Here is a 10,281-nt window from a genome sequence, read left to right on the forward strand (position 1 = left end):
AGCATGTCTTGATTAGTTGAGTTCAGAGGAATTACTGATGATTTATCGTTCCACAAGCCCCAAAAGGTTTGTTTGTATGTTGCATGGTTTAGGCTACTTTTTGAACAACTAGAAGAGCACACGAGAAGGAAATATTTAATGTTTACGTGTGTAACCTGATGTAGTGAACACCACGGCTGCAAACTCGTTTTCCCACGCAAAGCAGGGTAAAAACTGAGGAGTTGAGCAGTGCAAGCATGGGGTTTTTTTGTCAGGCATGAGATTGTTGCTTGAAGACTGAATGTATGGCCTAAAACCACATTCTTTGAGCAAACTGCCTTTGGCAAGAATGAAAAATGCCGACAGGAAAAGCAGAGCGTAGGTGGCGGTTGTGTCTGTCAAGAGGATTTGAAGTCGAGCTGATCCAATTCTTACCGATGGCACAGGTGGTACCTACAGTTTCATTCCTATTGCAGACTTAGGGAGAAATATGGAAATGCAAAGGTCCTGCTTTTCTTGACACTCCTTTTCTAACCGTGCATATACACGTGTGTGTACGTACACACAGACACACGTGTAAGAAGGAAGCTTACAGCCAAATCACAGGATTTGAGTGTATGGAGTTAGGAACTATGTACTGAATGATTAAAGGAAACGTTCCAGACTTTTCTGTAATGACTTAAGAACAATTCTAACTGCAATATTTTCAGAATTCCTAGAAATGATTATGCCTAAGTAACCGTTTTTTTAATGTTTGTGGTAAATCACATGTAGTTAGAAGAGGTGTCATTTCCAGTTCGAGGTTTGAACTCTGCAATTGTAAGTATCCAACCACAATTTTGTCAAAAAGCAAAGAGAATAGAAGCCTATGTGGTTTTATAGTACTTCATAATTTGGGGAAAAGATGTATTTGTAGTGTGAGGGCTTTCTGTGTTTTAGGATTTGTTCAAATTGTCTGAATATAATGTCTCTAATAAAGGGCTGGCTAATAGAGGAAGTAATGTCTGACATACATGTATTACCTCTGCACAACATGTCTACAGTGCTACCTGTTGTCTTTTCCTTTTGATTTTCAGTTGATTAATATTATTTCAGCTCCAGCATCAGGTATTTTGGACTCTGTTTTAAACCAGAGCCTGATCTCGGCAGGATTACAGTGGTATCATAACACATCACAGCTCAAATAAATACACCCGTTATTATAGTTCATTACTTTTAAGAGCTGCCAGACTGTTTTTATGCTGTTATTTTAAGACTGTGCTGCAATACTAACCCACTCAAAATGCAAGTGTGAAAAAAACCCCATATTACATTGCATAGCTATCGTGCTGCTCAGCCAGAGCACGTTATTACAGCTCTGGGCTCATAAAATTCCAATGTGACTTATCACGTGGCCAATGAGAATTGCTAGGAGGCCCATATCTCAATTACTTGTGGAGAAGATTATTTGCTATGTGACTGAGACTAGAAGAACCTCAGATGTTACTCTTTCATTATTTTTATTCTCCACTCTCCTTAAGACTTAGAACTGAAAAATCTCGTATCCTCTGCCGTGGAATAACGGTTGAAGTCGGTGTAAATGGGGCTAGAGTCAAGTCCTGCAGACCTGCCTGCCTGCATTTCATTGGTTTTTGTCTCCTTGGAAAGTAATGTTTCCTGTGGTCGTAAAATACAGCCTGCACACCAAGGATTTTATTCCTAGACGTGTGACTCAGTTGGGTACAAAGTGTTAGAGATTCATTACTCCAGGATTAATTCAGTCCAAATGAGAATGTTTTGGTTTTAATTCCTGCTTACCCTATAGGTGTGGACTGTATCTCCACTAGCTGCTGCTCATTTACGGTATGATAGGGTGGTATCTCCTGAGGACTGGGACAGGATGATGCAGTGGTAGTTGCTGGGCACAGCATAGGAAGGACCTGCTGAGCTGAGCTGTCTTCTGAGCAGGACTCAGGGAGGGATGAAGCTCTACTGCAAGCATAGCCTGAGCCCAGAGTTCAAAGGGCAATTTAACAGGGAGTAGGTTACCTGAAAGGCAGGGCCTGTGGGTTCATAAAGGGGATGTGGGACCTTGGGGCTGGGCTGTGGCTGAGGAGGTGTGCAGAGTGCAAAGGGAGTCTAAGCCTGGGACAAAGGAGCTATGCTTTAAATAAGGAGTTTGGGGTAGAGCTGCTACAAAGGGAGTTGAATGCTCATCATACTGACTCTTCTGGGTTTTACAATTAATTTGGTAATTAACAATCACCTGCTACTGCTACCACAGTCGAGTATTTTTCTTTTCCAAATGGCAAAGTATGAAACTTCACAATTTAAAGAGACCCTCAGATTTGTGCATACTCTGTGAATTGTGTTAACTGTTCAAAGCTACAATCTTTCAAAGAGGATTGAGCAACATAAGGGCTGATGTCTTTAATTGAGCTGTCGTGTGCTTTGTCCTTCTCTATGAAATTCTATATGCTAATATAAAACACTTAAAAAAGGCAAACCTCAGGGCCGATAACATTTTTTAATGTGTCTAAGAACAGATGCTCTTCCCAATGGATTTTGTTACTCGGAGACAGAGCCGAGTCCAGAGCTCACAAAATAGACAAGCACAGTGCAGGGAAACACACCTAAAAGGCTACACATCATTTCAACCAGAGGAAGGGGAACTGAGGAGGTTCCCAGGAAGATGGATGATGTTATGTTTGAGGAGAGTTCCTTGTTATTAGGGCACAGAACCACTGTTTTTTCCTAATTCTAACCGGTTTCAGGGTTAGTTTCAACTCACTTTTCCCCATGGCTTTTCTGCTCCTTCTGCTGGGACAAGGCTGTATGGATCTGTAGATAAAGAGTATTCTGAAACAAAACAACCTTTCCTACTGTCCTGAGTTTACAGCCCAAGATTAATACTGAAAGGATGGCAAATTGCAGGCAGCATGTGTGAGTGAACAGGGTATAGAGGGGCAGTGGCAGCAGGTTGTGACAACAGTTTTGATGGCAAAGCAAGGAAAACACGAGGCTATATCCCGCCTTACCTGGGCAGGCTCAAAACTAGTGAGGACCACCAAGAGTTGACATACTCCCCTGCATTGCCTCTGTGACAGTTCACTTGTCTTGTACAGCAGTTGTACATCATGATTTTATCTTCTTGAGCAGATGATGGGTATAGTGAAAGGTCCACAGTGTCCCACTCATAAACAGGCTCATTTTAACTATCCTAAGATTCCTCTGGGTGGTTGGTTGGTTTGCTTCTGAATTTCTTCCTATTTCTCCAAAAGCAAGGCAGTGAGCTGTGTTTTAAACAGAGCAGTGCCTTCAAGGATTAAAAACAAATGGAGGCAAGAAGAACTGAGGCTTTGGAAATAATTTGTAGTTCTTCAAAGCAATGGAAAGAGACTGTTCTGAGAGTCTACGTTTACTTTTGTCCTTGCAGATTAGATGTTATCCTTGGAGTGACATCTGTAAATACTTAGTGCTGGAGATTCCTGAGGGAGTTTATAGGTCTGCCAGATCTTAGGCACAGCCCCCATACTCCACTGCTTTTCTGTAAAGCACCAGTCTCCCTTTTGCGTCAGCTCCTCTTGTCACAAGTTGAACTGTCGCTGTTTCATAAAGAGTTCTGGCAAAGAGAATAAACCCTCAGTTTGGGTACAGTAAATCATCTCTTTTAGAGACGTGTGTGGCAGTGCTTTCAATGCGAGACCTTAAACAAAGCCAAGTCATCTTCCAGTCTGAATTGCTAGCATAAATTTCATATTAAATCAAGTTTCATTGTGTTGGGCAACACTACAACTAAAAATCCTTTTGTTGTATTTCTGCCTCTTTCTTGCATTCTACAAACGCTGTTTGCATTTCAAAACAAACCCCCATGTTCAATCCTAAAATCAAAGATGGGTAGAAAGAAGCCTGGTCAGTCATATTCTCCATTTCCTCTGCCACTATAGAGATGAATGCTTTGTCTAGTCTGATTTTAAATATCTCAAGTGATGAGACCTCCACATCTTCCCACAAGGGACTTTCCAGCCATAGAATCACAGAATGGTAGGGGTTGGAAGGGACCTTCAGAGACCATCCAGTCCAACCTCCCTGCAGAAGCAGGGTCACCTAGATCAGGTCCCAAAGGAACATGTCCAGGTGGGTCTTGAAGACCTCCAAGGAAGGAGCCTCCACACCCTTCCTGGGCAGTCTGTGCCAGGGCTCCCTCACCTCACAGTAAAATAGTTTTTCCTTATGTATAAATGGAACTTTTTGTGTTCCAGCTTCATCCCATCACCCCTTGTCCCGTTGCTAGCTGCAACAGAAAAAAGTGTTGCCCCAACCTCCTGACACCCACCCTTTTGATACTTGTAAATACTAATGAGATCCCCCCTCAGTCCCCTCCAGACTAAACAGCCCCAGTTCCCACAGCCTTTCCTCACAAGGCAGATGCTCCAGTCCCCTGATCATCTTTGTTAGGAAATGTTTTCTTCATACCGATCCAGATGTTGTTTTCACCTGCATAATGGAATCCTTTTATTCTGCGCCCACTGCTTTAACTTTTATGAAATCAGGGAGATGTGTTTATCCATTTCATACTGCAGCTGAATAATTCATCATCCGTGGTGCTCAAGTAATGGCAAGAGATAAACAACCAAGTTGCTGAGCAGCTGATACTTCACCGAGATGATGTGCCACGTACCAGTAGCCGTATTTGTTGGCAAGTTCTGGCTAACAGTTCTTTCCATGTTGGGGAGTGAAAAGTGTCAAGTGAAACTGAAGAAATACGTCTTCCTGAGAGCATGCATTGTAATATTACTGACATTTCAAGAGGTGCTGAGGCAAACAGCCTGCTTCTTTAGCTCTTTTCTTTCTAGAAGTGAAAGATTTTTATTAAAAGAACACTTTTAGAAAGCGTCTCAACGTCTTTTTCATCAGGAAACTCCTGAGAACCACCCTATGTCAAAACTCTTCACGTTGCTGAGAGACAAGGCTCCATTGATTGCCACTCCAATTTTTGCTGACAGCTGAGTTCAGAAGGAAAATGTAATCCTGCATGGGGGAGAAGAGTTTGAAATGATGCCTTTGCAACTATGTCGCTGGGATCCGATCTGTACGTGAAAAACAGGCTCCTGTCTTGACAACAGAAACAGTGTGTTGCTGATTTAATTACAGCGTATTAGATAATGCTCTGCCTGCCTCAAACGACAAGAAGGAGCAGTGTGACTAAGGAAACCCTAGGTGGACAGATAGGCTTCCTATGGTTTTGCATTCAAAAGATGCTTGCTTAAAAAAAGCAGTGCTGTGCTTTATGAGAGAAGGCTGAGCCTGACTCATGGGGGTGGTCTGCTGGTTCAAGCAGGGTCTCTCTGACAATGAGTGCTGGTGAATGGATGTAGGAAATTATCTGTGAGAGCCTCCAATATACCTCCTCATTTACAGCAGTCTGCAGCTGGGAGGCCTCTGGAGATGGAGGTTGTGTCTGTGGGTTAGATTCTTGCCTGGGGATTTCTGTGAATTCCTTTAAATGTTGGTTTTAACTCATTCATAGTCTTGGCATCTATAAAATCTCACAGCAGCAAGTGCCATCATTTAATAATAGACTTTGTGAAAAAGGTCTGCTTTGTCCTAAAAACCCCTAAGATGCTACTGATGTGTCCCTTGTTTTTTCTGATAGGAAAAGCAGTTCCAAGGTGGGATTGCACGTTGTGTCCTCCACACCCCTCAAAACTTCATCTGTATGTAGAACATTAACATCATGGTTTTATCCCTCATACTTCTTGACTGCCTCTTTTCCAAGCTGGAGATCCTCATCAGTTTGATCTTTCCCTAGATAGCAGCCTTTCCACTCTTGACACTATCCTTCTTTTCTGAACCTTTTCTACTGCTACTTCTTGGGTTTTTTTTTTTTTGCTTTGAGGTGGGACATAGAAGTCAGCAATAGGTCCTAATTAGTGTCATTTGTTATGGTTGTATGGCCATGTGAGACACCTGTACTCCCACGCTGCTGAAGTCACCTGGAGGTGTTACACCTGACTACTGGTAGCTTATCCATCGTGCATTATATGGAGGGCAAAGAAAGATGTGCATTGGTAAACAGGCTAACAAGCGTTTGTCTCATGCATTCTATTCTGTCTGCTGAAATTGCCCAGTTCACGTGGGTGCAGGAGATGGTAAATTCCAGGAGAATATTGAATTTCATCTTGGCATAGACTGTAGAGCTTATTAGCTCATTAAGGATGTGGCCTGACATTGCTGGACCGAGCAGCCACTCATCAGCAAATGCTATGAGATGCCTTGTCTCGCTGCCACAGTGATGTGCCTGCCTCACCCATCCCAAACTACAGCCTCTAGCTTTTCATTGCCACTTTCTCTTTAAAAGAAGATCTTCTGCTTATTCTTTCCCCAAAGCTTGTGGCCTTTTTGGTGTTCTCCTTTTTCTCAGTCCAACAAAAGGAGATGCTGACAGATACAGGTAACACTGCTTTATAGAGGCTGAGCCCTTTGCATTTGATCCTTCATATTGCCAGTTAGGGGAAAAGGTAGAGGTGTCTGCCTTCAGCTCACAGGGATGTAAGCAGGGAGATTGACAGCTTGCTGTCCTGGACCCCAGAGAAGGCTCCTTGCAGCCTCTGAAGGACTTCTTCCCATTGATGCTCTTTACACCAGCGTTCTATCTTTGTTCTTGCTTTTACCTAGAAATCCTGAGTCACTGTAAAAAAACCATTACAATTGCATTATAACTAGACAGGGCTCATTTTCTCTCAGCAAACAATAAAATGCTAAGACTGAAACTCAGGATTTTTGTGGCGCTTCCAGGGTCAGTTGCAAAGCTCTGATGACTTTTTTAATGGGTTTTGGTAGTGAAACATGCTAAAGAAAACCAGGTCAGCGAGGCTGTTATCTATCATGCAGGTAGTTAATGAAACTTCACAAGAAGGTTCTGAAAGTGAGAAAGTTCCTTGAAGGGGAAAAAAAAAGAGGGTTAACCATACAATAAGGCTCAGATGGAGAGGATGGAACTCAGGATGGAACTTCAAGGTGAGAGTCTGGAGAAGTAATGCACAGAGAGATAGAATGTGAAAAACACGTGTAAGCTCCAAGGAATTACTGACACACTGTAGCGTGCAATTCCTGATCCAACAAACTGGAAAAGAACCCAAAAGGTTTAAGCATATATTATTTCACACTTTGTCTCCTAAAATCCACTGGTTTTATATTCTAGATCAGCTTGAGGTTTACCCAATGTAATGAGAGTTTTATGAGAGGAGTTTGCTGGGATTTTGCCTTCTGTAGTTGTCTTTTTTTAGCTTTGTGAGGAAAAGCCAAGTGCGGGGACTTGTTTTTGTTTGCTTTTGTTTTCAGGAGTGGAGCGATGAAATACAATATCACACGGTAGCAAATGGCAGAAATTTAACTGCTCCTATCTGAAATAATGAAGTACTAATGTACAAGCAATTGTTTCACTCAATAAATTAATTTTTCAGTAAAGATTTGTCACGGTGAGCATATTTCTTAATACCTGCATTTGGCAGTCTTTCAGATTTCATTCCTGTCATTCACTGAAACAGGTTGAAAAAGAGACTGAAGGTGAGTATGTGATAGTATTTCACAGTATTTTAACCAAATGGGACAAAATATTTCTGTTTACTGCATGGGAATGTGTTTTCTCTAAAGGAAGATTATGAAAAATGAATGAAAAGATTACTGGCCACTGATGTAATTTGCATTTCAAATGTATGAGACTTTGGTATAGTGAAACTCAGCCAGTGGCTTCTTTGGGGTTTATTTTTGCATTGCAAAACCTCACTTGCCATACTTTGCTGCTTCTTTTTCCCTGATAAACTGAGGGATGGCCTGGAACTGGTAAACTTTCTGATTTCCAGATCTCATGAGCATATAGTTGTTTGAACCCTAAAGTTCTGTGTTAAGCCAGCTCTTAGCTGGAAGTGAAGCATCCTTGGTAAAAGGTGGAGGTGTACTCTCTTTCCCTCTTTCTAGTGTTGAAATGAAGCTCAAATGAAAATGTAGGCATTTCAAATTTCCACAGGCAATTCAAACAGGAAAGGGGTTTTTTTTCAGCTTCATTTTTACCATACCAGAATTTCAGACCTTTCTTTCCCTTGTTTTTTCCCTGACACAGCCCAATGTATAGATTTAGGAAATCAAGTGCATTACATAAGCAAATGAGAGAGAATGTGATCTTCACTCTGAAGTTCTTTATTTCTTTGTTGGACTGTACTGATAAAAGTACCATAAAAATGGAGAAGAGGCAACTTTGTTAGGGATCCCAAGTTCTGTGAGCTTTTAATGTTCATCTGGAATCACTGGAACCTCCAAAGAGGAAAATAAGCAGAGCTTACACCCAGATTCTCGATATGTTAGAGCTAAAAGCCAGCTCTCCTCCTCCTCAAATACAGAAAGTATCAGAGGCTGCTTTTTCATTGCAAAGGATGTGAACGTGTTCCTCTTGCCATTGACACATCATTCAAGAGGCAGATGATTTGGTGGTTGGTTTGGTTAGAGGCATGGGTATTTGAGCTGGGACTGAACATCGAGTAGCAGCAGGGAGATGCACCTCAGCATCACCTGGTTGTACATCCCCATAGCAAGTGGGTGAGGAAGACCAGGAAGGCTGCATCTCCCAGGCCTTGAGCTATGATGACGTTTATCATGGAATCATTTTGGTTGGAAAAAGACCTGCTAAAGCTATCTCAGATCTTCAATGGTCCTCTTCAGAAAAGGATGGGAGAAATAGCAGGAAGAAGGAAGGAAACAGGTATGTATGCTTATTATTTCTTAAAGATGGAGTAGGTAGGAGCAGGGAATTATTGATTGCTCAGCTCTGCAGCTCTCTGTGGTTCTTCTGGTCAAGCCAGTTACATGTTCAAAGGGAGCAGCTTGATCAAGAGCAAATCCTGGCAAGCTAATTTCCTTCCTTCTGCAGCAAAGTAATGGGCCTGGTCAGTAAGGGAGGAACAGTAGATGGCCTACATTTGGGATAATAGTATGGTTTTTGTTACTGCCTCATGAAAAAAAGATGTGTATAATCTCATAAACAAAAAAGACAGATGTAGGAAACTACTGGAAGGTAGCAAAGATGGCTATTCATACCCAAGATCCTTAAAGGATGACTAACCAAATGGGGATGAGAATGGATATACCAATGAGAACAGTTACCCAGATTAATATCCTGGTCTGGATCCAACATTTGCATTAACAAATACTGAAGGATGTGCATATTGAAGATGGTTGCAGGGCTACTCAGTGCTCCCACCATGATTTTGTCTCTGAATTATTGAAAAATGGCATATTCTTTATGGTAAAGGAGAAATCTGCCAAGGTGAAGGTAAAAGCATAAATGGAATAAAATGCTAGAAAATGTACACTGCATGCTTCTGAAAAAATCACCCAAGATTTATTTAATAACCAATTGTTTCAGCAGTAAAAGACATTTCCTGCTCACAAGGATTTTCTTCAACTGCTGCCAAGCACAAATCAAGGGGTGTTTACTTTGGTGCCTTTGTCAGACAGAGAAGGATTGTTTAAGAAAGTCAAAACCAACAAGAATGTGAAAAATTACATTTTTTAAGTCATTTAAAGCCACCATACAGAGTCTCAGGCATTAAAGGACACAGAGGGCAGATGTGGTTGGTTTGAAAGAAGTGTATGCATAAGGATGGAAATATATTTAACTCACAGGAGGAACTTCAAAGAGGGAAACCCTTCTGGATCCATGGGTCTGGTGTTTCTTACACAGGGAACACAGCTCAGTCTTGAGAATGGAAAATGAGTGTTTCCCCCTACCCCTAGTGTGGACATCCCAATCGGTAGTGTGCTTGTGCAAAAAAATACTGACCTTATCTGCAGGCAAGTCACAATTCACTCTGTTTCCACATCAAATACCAGCAGAGAGAAAGGAAAACTGCACATCAAAGCAGTGTTAGTATATCTTAAATCCTTGTAAGTTCACAATTTATCTACTGTATGTTAAATATACTTCAGGTGTGTAATTATTTCAGTTTTACCTACAATGTCCTTTTATCATATGGCCATTGAAAGAGACTTTCATGAGTATTTTTTTTCTTCCAGTTGCTTTGTTGTATGACTTTGCTTTTGAATTCCTCAAGCTGACAAAAGCTTCAGTAGTTCAGCCTGCCAGAAACTCCTGTTGGTCCCACTACAGCACTTTAATTGCAAACCAGAGGTGATAGCTCATGTTCAAGGAGCACAGATACAGGTAGGACCAGTGATCTATTTGAGCTCTGTTATAGCATCAAGTCTGTCAGAGAGCACTCAGGGTGACATAGAATGAAAATTAAAACTAGCATGTCAAGGGAGCAG

The sequence above is a fragment of the Colius striatus genome, chromosome 4 (genome assembly GCF_028858725.1).
Source record: "Colius striatus isolate bColStr4 chromosome 4, bColStr4.1.hap1, whole genome shotgun sequence".
NCBI lineage: Eukaryota > Metazoa > Chordata > Aves > Coliiformes > Coliidae > Colius > Colius striatus.